This window comes from Myotis nattereri (assembly GCF_964212035.1).
Source record: "Myotis nattereri genome assembly, chromosome: 21".
Taxonomy (NCBI): domain Eukaryota; kingdom Metazoa; phylum Chordata; class Mammalia; order Chiroptera; family Vespertilionidae; genus Myotis; species Myotis nattereri.
In genome coordinates, this window is record NC_138097.1 from 12,258,919 (window position 1) to 12,272,344 (window position 13,426).

A 13,426-nucleotide genomic window follows, 5' to 3' on the forward strand; every position below is an offset into this window, starting at 1 on the left:
CGGAGAGGAAGGGAGAGGAAGAGAGAGATAGAAACATCAGTGATGAGAGGGAATCATTGATTGGCTGCCTCCTGCATGCCCCCTACTGGGGACCAAGCCCGCATCCTGGGCATATGCCCTTGACCAGAATTGAACCCGGGACCCTTGAGTACTCAGACCGATGCTCCATCCACTGAGCCAAACCAGCTAGGGCTTGAGGTTTTTTTTTTAAATATATTTTTATTGATTTCAGAGAGGGAAGGAGAGAAAGAGAGAAAGAGAGAGAGAAACATCAATGATAAGAGAGAATCATTGATCAGCTGCCTCCTGCACACCCCACACTGGGGACTGAGCCCACAAGCCAGGCATGTGCCCTGACCGGGAATCGAACCATGACCTCCTGGTTCCTAATTCGACGCTCAACCCCTGAGCCACACCGGCCGGGCTATGCTGTATTCTTCTAAGGCTTCAAATATTAGCAGACCATAGGAAGTAAATTAATGACGGTTTTTTCAAGCACCAGAATACATTTATTAAGCATTGCTATCATTTTGGCATCTCCATTTTGGGGATTGCCTTGGTCCTCTTTCTCTCCCGGTGAAGGAATGGAAACTCTGCACCCACAGGGCCAGCATCTTGAAGGAGAGCATTCCTGACTGGCAGGTGAGGTTTTGCACCTGTAATTATTTTGGGCTACCAAATTGGCTTCCCCAATAATGGCTCCTATAAACAGCTAATTGTACGTGCTGTTAGCCACTTGTGGGTGTAATTAGCTGCTCGCCCTTAATCTTCCTGGAAAGCCCAATTCTCTCTGTAATTAGTCAATTGTGGATGTTGTGACTTTCACAAGAGGGGGAAGGCTGGATTACCTCCCTTACAATTCCTCGGATGAAGTCTTTCCATTGGAATCTCAGTTCATGGCAAGTGCGAGAAGATTCTGAGAGTCCGATGGTTTGGCAGTGGTTTTACTTTCCCTACCTGTGTTCTTAGAGGCTCCAAACCAAACAGATGCTGGAGGGAGACCTCGACAATAGAAATCGATTCTTTTCATCTACAAATTGTTAAATGGTAGTATTACTTTTCTTTTCAAAAATAGTGCTCTTCATGCAGGGCTGGCGTGGCTTAGTGGTTGAGCATCGACCTACAAACCAGGAGGTCAGGGTTCGATTCCTGGTCAGGGCACGTGCCCGGGTTGCAGGCTCGATCCCCAGTAGGGGGCGTGCAGGAGGCAGCCGATCCATGATTCTCTCTCATCATTGATGTTTCTACCTCTCCCTCTCCCTTCCTCTCTGGAATCAATAAAAATATATTGAAAATTGTGCTCTTCAGGGAATATAGTCCATAATATTGCTATAACTGCACGGTGACAGATGGTAACTAGACTTAGGGTGGTAATTACATTGTAAGGTATATAAATGTTGAATCACTGTGTTGTACACGTGAAACTAATACGCTATTGTATGCCAGCCCGAATTTAAAATAAAAAAACATTAAGTGCATTGCAAAAAAAAAATTATATTCCTACTAAAAATATATATATATAAAATATGTAAGGTACTTACATAACAAATTCCTGCTGTAACGGGCCTCAACATTTAGGAAGTTTCTATATACAGTGGATTTATGACGCTTCATAAAATTAGAGGCAGAACACCTCATGGTCCGAGTTAAACCGTTAGCTCTCTCATATGCAAAGTAGGGGGCTTTGGGCATGCTGTTTAACATCATTAACCTCAGCGTTCTCCATAAAACGGGAACACGGAGCCCTCTACCCTTCCAGGTTGTTGTAAAAATTGCACAAATGCCTAGTATTCTGACTGCTCGATAGTACTTCTCGGTCTGACTGCAGCAAGTGAAATTCAGTTCTTCGCTCTCATTGCAAAGCGTAGTGTCTTCCGTGTATCATGTTGAAGTGGGCTTTTGATATTTGCTCTTCAAACGGGGGCTCCCATGAAAATATAAAATTCTCTCTGGCCACCACCTGTTTCTCTCCTATGAATTTTTATACTTTTAGTATTTTTTTAAAAGCATGAATATTTTTTTAAATGTATTTTTATTGATTTCAGAGAGGAAGGGAGTGATGAGAGAGAATCATTGATCGGCCGCCTCCTGCATGCCCCCTACTGGAGATCAAGCCCACAACCCGGGCATGTGCCCTTGACCGGAATCGAACCTGGGACCCTTCAGTCTGCAGGCCGACGCACTATCCACTGAGCCAAACTGGCTAGGGCAAAAAAGCATGAATATTTTTAATGGCAAATTTTAGTGGAGCATAATTAATTTAACATACTACCTGACAGTGCAGTTGATATAGATGTAGTATTGTAATGTAGTTTATATAGAAATGTGAACTTGTGTTATATGAGTAGCATCACTCCCTGAAAAGTTACAAAGGATTCTTAGAATTCTGACCCTTGGAGCATCTTCCTTGGTCAAATGCTCATCCTATATAATAAAAGCCTAATATGCAAATTGTCCCCTCGACTGGGAGTTCAACTAGGGGGCGGGGCCAGCTAGCCATCCTCCCACATCCCCTCCCCCTAGCCTGCCCATGCACGAATTCATGCACCGGGCCTCCAGTATCCAAGAAAGAGCAAGAGAGGCTGTGGGCCCCCCAGGCCAGCGAGGGGCTGACCACAGGACCCTGGCTTCCACTCCAAGTGTAGCCCGTTGGTGTTAATGCCCCCACTAGCGCTTCCCCCATTATTGAACAACAGAGAAAAACTCTAAAGCAGTGGTCCTCAACCTTCCTAATGCCGCGACCCTTTCATACAGCTCCTCATGTTGTGGTGACCCCCAACCATAACATTATTTTCCTGGCTACTTCATAACTGTAATGTTGCTACTGTTATGAATCATCATGTAAATATCTGATATGCAGGATGCATTTAGGCAACCCCTATGAAAGGATCGTTCGACCCCCAAAGGGATTGAGACCCACAGGTTCAGAACCGCTGCTCTAAAGTGTTCTGGGATCATTTGAAGTTTAGCCATAAACTATAACATTGCTGGGTTTGGCCATAGATTTTTTTCTCTGCTTCCAAAATTATATATGTCCTGCTTATCATGTGAGCGTCTGCATGTCTGTGCACATGTGTTCGCGCATGTGTGGATGTGTGTGCGTGCATGTGTGGATGTGTGTGCATGTGTATCTGTGTGTGCGTGCACATCTGTGTGTGTGCATCTGTGTGTGCATCTTCATGTGCACGTGTACATGTGTGTGCATCTGTGTGTGCGTGTGTGTGCATCTGTGTGTGTCTCTCTGTTGTCTCTCTGTGTGCATCTGTGTGTGCACATGTGCGTGTGTGCCTTTCTGTGTGTGCATCTGTGTGTGCATGTGTGCATCTGTGTGTGCATGCATGTGTGTGCATCTGTGTGTGTCTCTGTGTGTGTGCATCTGTGTGTGCATCTGTATGTGCGTGTGTGTGTGTGCACGCGCGCGTGGGTGTGTGAGTGAATAATGTTGTCATAAAGTAGACGGGAGGCCTTGGGAGCTCGAAGCAATATCTTCCCCACTAACCTGCTTTACTGCTGCCATTCCCTCCCTCCTGGGCACGCAGTCAGCTGAGACCAGGCCAAATTGGCAGCGATTTTCCAAAAACCTATGATCCCCAGGAGTTGCCGGCCCAGTTTCTCTCCCAACCAGCCCTCACCGGTCTGCAGCAGCCCTGGCTCCTGGCTCCTGGCTCCTGGCTCCCAGCTGCGGCTGCAGTCAGCCTGGGCCAGGTCAGGCGTCAGGACCCATGTCCGTGTCCATCTCCAAGTCACACTGGGAAGGCATTCTCTAGCCCCGCCCCCGGGATTTCCAGAGTGACAGCTGTCCTTCCCGATTCTCTGACTTCTTCGGAGCGGCTGAAAGGAAGGGGCCTCTCGGTGGCCAAGGGGTTAAGTTGCTGACACAGTTGTGCCACAAAAAATAATAATTTGGGGAGCTGTGCCTGGGCCGTCGGTAAGCAGATCTGAAGTAATTGCAGCGGGGCCTGCTTATCGCGGGCGGGCAATAGTCCTGTGACAACATTGCATCCGATGGAAAAAATGGGAACAAAAATGAATAGTGACAGGAGCGGGGGAGACAAGCCAGAAATTCGATAGTGAGTCCTGAAATACGGGCTAACCCAATAAGCGCATGCTGCTGTCATTGTATTAATATCGTTAAAATAGCATCACATTTTTAAAAATGGGATGAAGGTGGAGGAACACCGCTTTTAGCTGTGGTTCTCGAACCGCGTGGCTTCGAGGCAGGCGATCTTTTATTTTTTTAAGCCCCTGAAACTCTGACTTAGCGCCGTGAGGAGCCAGCCTTGGACACAGAAGGTATCCCAAGAGGAGATGAAGATGGAACTAACGATTATTGAAGGTGTTTATGGGGGGTTTGGGGGATTGTTTTGTGGTTTTTGGTGTGTTTGTTTTTTTTTTAATTTCAGATGAGAGGGAGATAGAAACATCAATGATGAGACAGAATCATCGATCGGCTGCCTCCTGCACGCCCCCTATTGGGGATCAAGCCTGCCACTGGGGCATGTGTCCTGACCGGGAATCGAACCGTGACCTCCTGGTTCACAGATCGATGCTCAACCACCAAGCTATGCCGGCCGGGCAACGTTATTACTTTGAATAGGAGAAACAGACACACAGAGTTCCTTAAACTAGTTCAAGTTTGCACAGCCTGCTGGACACAGACACCAAAGGCGTCCTGAACACTTGCTCAGGTGTCTGAAGATGTGTCGGTGGCCTTGAATAGGTGCCCTGATGGGGGCTAAATCAAACGCTTTTGGGTCCAGAAACCCCTGTTTGTCTAATTTAAACACAACCAACGGGGTATACAATTAGCCATTTGTATAAGTTCCAGGAAATCATACACGATTCACCGAGAATAATTCCTCAATATTTTTAATTTATTTCATTTTATTTGTTAATCTCATCCGAGGATATTTTTCCATTGATTTTTAGAGAGAGTGGAAGAGAGAGGGAAAGACAAAGAGAAACATCGATGTGACAGAAACACATCTATTTGGTTGACTCCTACACGCACCCTGACCAGGGCCGGGGCCGGGGAGGATCCTGCAACCGAGCTACGTGCCCTTGATCAGAATCGAACCCGGGACCCTTTGGTCCGCAGGCCGATGCTCTATCCACTGAGCCGAACCGGCTATGTCTTCCCCATATATTTTTTTTAAAATATATTTTATTGATTTTTTACAGAGAGGAAGGGAGAGGGATAGAGAGTTAGAAACATGGATGAGAGAGAAACATCGATCAGCTGCCTCCTGCACACCCCCTAGTGGGGATGTGCCCGCAACCAAGGTACATGCCCTTGACCGGAATCGAACCCGGGACCCTTTGGTCCACAGGCCGACGCTCTATCCACTGAGCCAAACTGGCCAGGTCTTCCCCATATTTTTAATCTCCTACAGACCAGCTGTAAGTCACAGGCACAGGCCCCCCACCAGCTAGCTGCACGTTTTATTTCCATGTCTCCCTCCCGCTCCGTCCCTGTGCGATGGGCTTTCATTCTTGACAAGGCATCAGAACTTGACTTACTAGGGCCTGGGGTGGGGTGGCCAGCACGCTCCATGCTGGGAGCCCCGAGCCTGGGCCTGCCTCGCTCAGAGGGGTGATAACGTAATCTAAAGCCGCCCACCTGTCAGCTCAGGTCTAAAGGGATTTGGCTCAGTGTCGGGGCCTTGGGCTCCTGAGGTCACTTTCTACTCTTGCTTTTCTTATAACAAAAGGAGGGGCCGGGGCTCTGGGGTGTGTGTGTGAGAGAGAGAAAGAGTGGGGGAGGGAGGAGAATGTGAGAGCAGGCACACAGGTGTTTTATTTTAATATATTCTTTTATTTATTTATGTCAGCGAGGGAAAGAGAGAGAGAGATAGAAACATCAATGAAGAGATAGGATCATGGATCGGCTGCCTCCTGCACGCCCCCTACTGGGGATCGAGCCCGCCACCCGGGCATGTGCCCTTGACCGGACTTGAACCCACTCAGTCCGCAGGCCGACGCTCTATCCACTGAGCCACACCGGCCAGGGCCACACAGGTGTGTGTTGAAGGCCCACGAATCCCTCAGCTGCTGTTCGGGGAGCCCAGAGCCTCCGCGGAGGCGCTTTCATCAGCCGGGGAGGCCTCTGACGGTCGCTGGAGACGCGGGTTGTGCAACTCAAAACTCTCCGGCCCCGGCAGGAGAGGCCGATGGAAATCAGCGCCGTGTCAGGGCCTGTCGGAGCGCAGCGCCGACATAAAACACGCGGAAACATCAATAAGCAACACGCCTCTGACAGCTCGCAGACATCGCCGCTGACAAGCAGAGAAAGGGGTGAGGTGAGGGCTCCAGGGGGACATTTCAAATGCCTAACAGGCGGCAGAAAGGCCAGGCTGGCTTCGGGGAGGCCGGGGGACGACAAGATAAAGTCTCGAAGGTTATCACCTGGTTGGAGGTGGGTCCCTCCTGGCCAGGCCCCGGGATGAGGCAATGACAGGCCCTCGCTCGCTCCCTGCCCGCCACACCCCCCCCCCCCCACTTCCAAATGGTTCCCAGAACCCAGCCGCCGTGCTAAGGTTGCCCAGACAACAACGTTCATTCCTGCAAGAAGAGATTCTTTTTTTTTTTAATGTTAAAAAGGGGAAGAAGAAAAAAAAAAAAAACCAAGGCAGGAACGTGCGAGTGAGCGAATTCTGCTTCCAGCTACAATGTACAGAAATCAAAAAGGATTAACAAGATTTTTTTTTCCATTTAATTTCCTGTACACCAGAAGCCTTTGTTAAGAGATCAGAGATATTGCTATTTATTGAATTTTTAATATGATCGTTATTAAAAGGCAGCGCACATGTGTCGTTTTCCCTTCTCTTTCTTTTCCTTTTCTTTCTTTGTATTTATTTTATTTTATTTTATTTTTTTTTAACAGGCACGGGTATAAAAATCAAAGGCCGGTAATGAAGCATGATTTGTTTGATTTCGGTGGTTTTATAATATGTGGGGGGGATTCGAGATATATGCAGCTATAGTACATCTTTAAAATTTTACAAAGAAACGAGATCAAAGGCCCCCTCGTCTCTTGAATGGATCTGGGCCTTACAGTGAAAAACTTGGTCGTTATGTGGCGAGCCTTCCAATACCTCAGGCAGCCAGGAGTCATTTGAAACATGCCTTCTGGTCCAGTATGATCCATTTATGAGAAAGCAAATGAGCCCTGGCCGGTGTGGCTCAGTTGGTTGGAGCCTCACCCTGTGGACCGAAAGGTTGCCGGTGCGATTCCCGGTCAGGGCACGTGCCCAGGTTTGGGGTTCGATTCCCTGGAGGAGTGTGTACGAGAAACAACCGATCGCTGTTTCTCTCTCACATCTATGTTTCTCTCTCTCTCCCTCTCCCGTCCCTCTTTCTCTTAAAAAAAGAAGAAAAAAAAAGGGCAAATGAAAGAAAAGGGCAATGATTTAGACCAGTGGTTGGCAAACTTGCGGCTCGGCAAACCGCAGCTCACGAGCCACATGCGGCTCTTTGGCCCCTTGAGTGTGGCGGTATTTTGTGGAAGACCCACACTCCAGGGGCCAAAGAGCCGCATGTGGCTCGAGAGCCGCGGTTTGCCGACCACAGATTTAGACTCCAATCCATCCCTGGTGGTGGGCCCTGTAAGATATGTGTCCTTCCATGTGCAGAGCCCTGGCTGATTTCTAAGGAAGCTCTGTTCATTCAAAGGTTGACGTGCCCTAGCCAGTGTGGCTCAGTGGATAGAGCGTCTGCCTGGTGACTGAAGGGTCCCGGGTTCAATTCCAGGCCAGGGCACATGCTGGGTTGCAGGCTTGATCCCCAGTGCGGGGAGTGCAGGAGGCAGCCGATCCATGATTCTCTCTGGTCATTGATGTTTCTCTCTCTCTCTCCCTCTCCCTTCCTCTCTGAAATCAATAAAATATATTTTTTAAATAATATCAGATGACCAGCGCCTCTGCTTGTGTTATGTCCTCTGACTCTTACAACAATCAGGAGAGAAAGGAAGTATTTTGGCCCCATTTTCCACATAAAAACCTCAGCTGCGAAGAGTTTCAGTTGCTCCCCAATGTCCCATCGCAATGCCCCCCGCTCTCTTGCACAATGAATCACGGAGGGAACGGAGACCTGGAAGGAAGCCGTGCCCAGGGACAGAGGACGAGAAGGACACGGGACACACAAGGTCTGAGCCAAGACCCCCCCATCTGGCCGTGGGCAGAGCCATCACGCCAACCTGGCCCTGGCCCCTTAGCCGATCAGAGTCTTTGCTTCCTTGGTTCCTCCTTGTTTGTTGAATCAACCATACCTTCACCTGCGGCGGAGACACCGGAAGCCACAGTCCTGGGTCCTCTTATCTCCTGTCTCCTTGGCTGGTGGCTTGGGAAACCCAGATGACAGCCACCTCACACCCTGGCCTGCGTGGGAGCTCAACCAGCGCTTGGTGAACCAGCTCAGGGCAGTGCTCTCCAGGTTGGCAACTGCTTGCACTCGGGTTGGAAGTGTGTCTGGAAGCATGTTTAGCGACACAAACCCAAATCCTGCTGTCCGATCATTTACCGGGTTGCCAGCCCAGAGGCCCACTCAAGCCCTGTGGCACGGCCTGCTGAACACGACCGGAAGGCCATGGGGCGGCTGGGTGACCATCCATCGAGGCACCTGCAATACCTGAGGCATCGGCTCCAAGTCGAAGTCCAGTCATCAGGGCAGCGTTTGTTTTTGGAGTCCCCCATGTTCCCTGAACCTCCAACACCCACCCCCCAAATCAAAGGCCTTTTAGCCCTGCCCGGTGTGGCTCAGCGGTTGAGAGTCAGCCCAGGAATGAAGAGGTCATGGGTTTGATTCCCAGTCAGGGCACATGCCCGGGTTGCGGGCTCCATCCCCAGTTAGGGGGCGTGCAGGAGGCAGCGATACATGATTCTCTCTGATCATTGATGTCTCTCTCTCTCTCTCTCTCTCTCTCTCTCTCTCTCTCTCTCTCTCTCCCTCTTTTTTCCTCCCTGAAATCAATAAAAATATATTTTAAAAAAGGTTTTTAAAGTCATATGTGGCTCATTATAAGTGTGATGATCATGAGGGTTTTTTAAATGTCTGTTATCCATTCTCTTATTAAAACAAACAACACCTACTATGGGTCAGGGACCATGCTGGATGCTGGGCTTTGCTGCTTACGTCTCCTAGGCCAGTGGTCGGCAAACTGCAGCTCTCGAGCCACATGCGGCTCTTTGGACCCTTGAGTGTGGCTCTTCCACAAAATACCGACTTCTGCTCATGGGCCACGAAGTTTCAATCGCACTGTACATGCGTGACCACACGTAGTATTTTGTGGAAGAGCCACACTCAAGGGGCCAAAGAGCCGCATGTGGCTCGCGAGCCGCAGTTTGCCAACCACTAGCCTAGGCCAGTGATAGCAAACCTATAACACACGTGTCAGAGGTGACACGCGAACTCATTTTTTTGGTTTGTTTTTCTTTGTTAAATGGCATTTAAATATATAAAATAAATATCAAAAATATAGGTCTTTGTTTTACTATGGTTGCAAATATCAAAACATTTCTCTATGTGACACGGCACCAGAGTTAAGTTAGGGTTTTTCAAAATGCTGACACGCCGAGCTCAAAAGGTTCGCCATCACTGGCCTAGGCCCTAGAGTGCATGGCGCTTATTGAGATAGAATTGCTATTGGGGCGAATTGCGTGGCTGCCATGGGACTGTCTTGAAGCAACAGGTTTTTTCATAATGAGGCCTATTTGATAATCCCCAACGTTCGCCTTTGACTAGTAGGTTCACGGGCAAATAATCACTCCGTTTCCTGGGTCCCATGCAAATGTTTCTTCCAAAATTAGAGGAAATGAGCACTGTATCTGGAAATAGAGGAGTGGGAGCCCGATATATATATATTTTTTAAACCTCACCCGAGGATATTTTTCCATTGATTTTTAGGGAGAGTGGGAGAGAGAGGGAGAAAGAGAGAAATACCGATGTGAGAGAAACACATCGATTGACTGCCTCCTGCACGCGCCCCGACCAGGGCCCGGCCCAGGGAGGAGCCTGCAGCGGAGGTATGTGCCCTTGACCGGAATCGAACCCAGGACCCTTCGGTCCACAGGCCGATGCTCTCTCTTGTCCACTGAGCCAAACCGGCTCGGGTGGGAATTTGATATTTATTTGTGCAGAAAATATCCTGGAAAAAATTATAGTTGCCAACACTTCAAAAGGAAAGGAACCAGTGAAGGGGTGATACAGACAGAAGCTGCTTTTCTGTATCATCCAGGCAGTAATTGCAGATGCTAAACATATTAAGTCCATCCCATGATTTTTCATTAGCCTGTAAAGTTTAATGGTAATTTTTCATGTCTTCAGTGTTGATGATCACATTTAATACTCTTTTCTCTCGATTTGGATGAATGTAATCAGGTGCTGAGTAAGGAAATAAAATCTAGGTAACTTGAGACATACAAATATTAAAATCCAATAATTCAGGCCCAGCTGATGGGGCTCAGTGGTTGAGCGTCGCCCTATGAACCAGGAGGTCACGGTTCGATTCCCGGTCAGGACACGTGCCCGGGTTGCAGACCCGATCCCCAGGGTGGTGCGTGCAGGAGGCAGCCGATCCATGATTCTCTCTCATCATGGATGTTTCTCTTTCTCCCTCTCCCTCCCTTTCTGAAATCAATGCAAACATATATATTTTTTAAATCCAATAATTCAGATAGTTTTTCTTGAAATATTAAGGTTTATTGCATGTTACATTAAAAAAAAGAATAAATAAAATTACCTGGGGGAGGAGGGGAAATCCAATAATTCAGTCTCAATGGAAACTCAAGAAAGCATGATGTGCAATGAATGCTACGTACTCTCTTCTCTTTGTTTAACTTTGTCTATTTTGTTTTCTCCTCACAGGGACACACAGGAAGCGCTTGTTGCTTTCACACTCGGAAGGCTGGTGACCTTTGAACCCCACCACCGTGAAGGTAAGTGCTCCGCATACAATGAGTTGCCCAATGAAAGGTGACGATTCTTGTAATCATTATGAAGTAATATTTTTCACTATCGTCTTAGATCGTTGAGTTTGAATAGACGTCCTTGACTTTGGGTGACTTTTTACAACCGTCTCAAACCCAAGCTCTAGACATAACATGTCGCCTTTTCCTCCTGATGTCACTTAGAATCGATGGGACATCTCTGATCAGTTGTCTGGGTCCTGATACATTCCGGCAGTTAGTATAGTCCAACTGCCCACACAGAGAATGTGTATGATTCTACAAGACGTGGGTGATGCCACAGCTCTGTGTTAATTCAGCTCTCTGGCCATCTTACTATTGACTGTCTACATTTACTGAATAGATGCCCGCCTGGCGTGGCTCAGTGATTGAGCGTCCACCTATGAACCAGGAGGTCATGGGTTGATTCCCGGTCAAGGGCACATGCCCGGGTTGTGGGCTCGATCCCCAGTAAGGGGCGTGCAGAAGGCAGCCGATCAGTGATTCTCTCTCATCATTGATGTTTCTCTCTCTCTCCCTCTACCTTCCTCTCTGAAATCAATCAAAATATATATATTTTTTAAAAGTTTTTGCACAGAGAAAGATCCAGAAAAATATGCCTGAATGGTAGTAAAGTCTATAATAATAATAATAATGATAAGAGGTGTTTTTTTTTTAAAGGAGAGCTCTACTGATTTTCTATTCATCCTGCTAAAAGAGCACTGAGAAGTGCCTTTTATGTTTAATAAATAAACTAGAGGCCCGGTGCACGATTTCATGCACCAGTGGGATCCCTTGGCCTGGCCTCCAGAGTCGGGCTGAAACCGGCTCTCCAACATCCCCCGAGGGGTCCCAGATTGCGAGAGTGTGCAGGCCAGGCCAAGAGACCCCACCAGTGCATGATTCGGGCCGGGGAGGGACATGGGAGGTTGGCCAGCCAAGGGAGAGACCGCGGGAGGGCTCCAGGGCGTGTCCGGCCCGTCTAGCTCAGTCCCAATCGGCGGGACCCCAGCAGCAAGCTAACCTACTGGTTGGAGTGTCTGCCCCCTGGTGGTCAGTGCACATCATAGTGAGCAGTTGAGTGGCCTTAGCATATCATTAGCATATTACACTTTGATTGGTTGAAGGGACAACCAGATGACCGGACACTTAGCATATTAGGCTTTTATTATATAGGATGGACTCAAACGTCAAGTGGGGAAAGTAGACAGAGGAAGGCAGACACTTGAAGTCGACACGTCCAAGGTCACATGTAATCCGCACACGCGCTGCTGCAGAACCTCCTGTGTTTGTCAAGTTCACTGATCACTTCCTTTTCTGTTTATCTGACAACCAGCGCTATGTTTTATGAGTGAGAGGCAAGCGAACTGATTTCTCCTTCGCCTGTAGTTATTAGAAGATGCACTTCAAACCCCTGATTGGAAACCATCTCTGTCATGAGATACTGAGTTGGTCCTCAGTCCACTCATAAAAGCCTCTTTGGAGACATTCAATGCCGCGAAGCTACACTGCAGCCCGTAGCTTGTGCCGTCAACGAATGCTAAGCCTTAGCCAGCTAGGCAACCGTGCATGTGCCTTTGCTTATAATGACAATTACTGAAAGATCGTCTACATTTATAAACATTGTCAAATGTCTTGCCGTGGCCAGTTCGGCTCAGTGGATAGAGCGTTGGCCTGCAGACCAAAGGGTCCCGGGTTTGATTCCGGTCAAGGGCATGTACTTCAGTTGCAGGCTCGTCCCCGGCCCGGGCCCTGGTTGGGATTCGTGCAGGAGGCAAACAATCGATGTTTCTCTCTGTCTCTCCCTCTCTCTTCCACTCTCCCTAAAATCAGTGGAAAAATATTCTCCAGTGAGAATTAACAAAACAATACCAAAAAAAGTTCTTCTGCCCTTTGCTTAAGGATTATTTTTATAAAAGGTATCCAATTCTAAGTCAGGCTCATTCTCTCGTTTTTATTATAGCACGTGGGCCCGTTTTTAATTAAAGCAGCCTGCGTTGTAATGAGCTGGCAATGCATTGGCATTCAATTAGTGAGCTTTGAAAAGAACCATATTCCCATATTCATACAACCTCCTCTGCCTTTTCCCTTTTAAAATGATATAAAGACAATTATTTGAGAAAAAGCAACTCCAAAATCAAGAGTTTCAGCCCTAGCTGGTTTGGCTCAGTGGATAGAACATCGGCCTGCGGACTGAAGGGTTCCAGGCTCGATTCCCGGTCAGGGAACATGCCCGGGTTGCGGGCACCATCCCCAATAGGGGGCGTGCAGGAGGCAGCCGATCCATGATTCTCTCTCATCACTGATGTTTCTGTCTCTCTCTTCTGCTTCCTTCCTCTCTGAAATCAATAAAAATATCTTTTTTTTAAAAAAAAAAAATGAGGCGTTTCAAAACCAAGAGCTGATGAATGACTTCCCTTCTGGAAAACCCAAAAGGTGCACCCTATGTTCGTGGACATCCCCACATTCCTCACGAGGTGGAGACT

The 13,426-nt window shown here is 48.0% G+C and overlaps 1 long non-coding RNA gene across 1 annotated transcript in view; it reads left to right on the forward strand.

Annotated features, from left to right (window-relative positions):
- LOC308535748 overlaps window positions 1-13,426 on the forward strand; it is a 1,003,266-nt gene that overhangs the window by 866,052 nt on the left and 123,788 nt on the right. Inside the window, exon 10 of the long non-coding RNA XR_013997295.1 lies at window positions 10,861-10,931. This is a non-coding gene — a long non-coding RNA (uncharacterized lncRNA). The remainder of the gene's footprint in view (window positions 1-10,860; window positions 10,932-13,426) is intronic.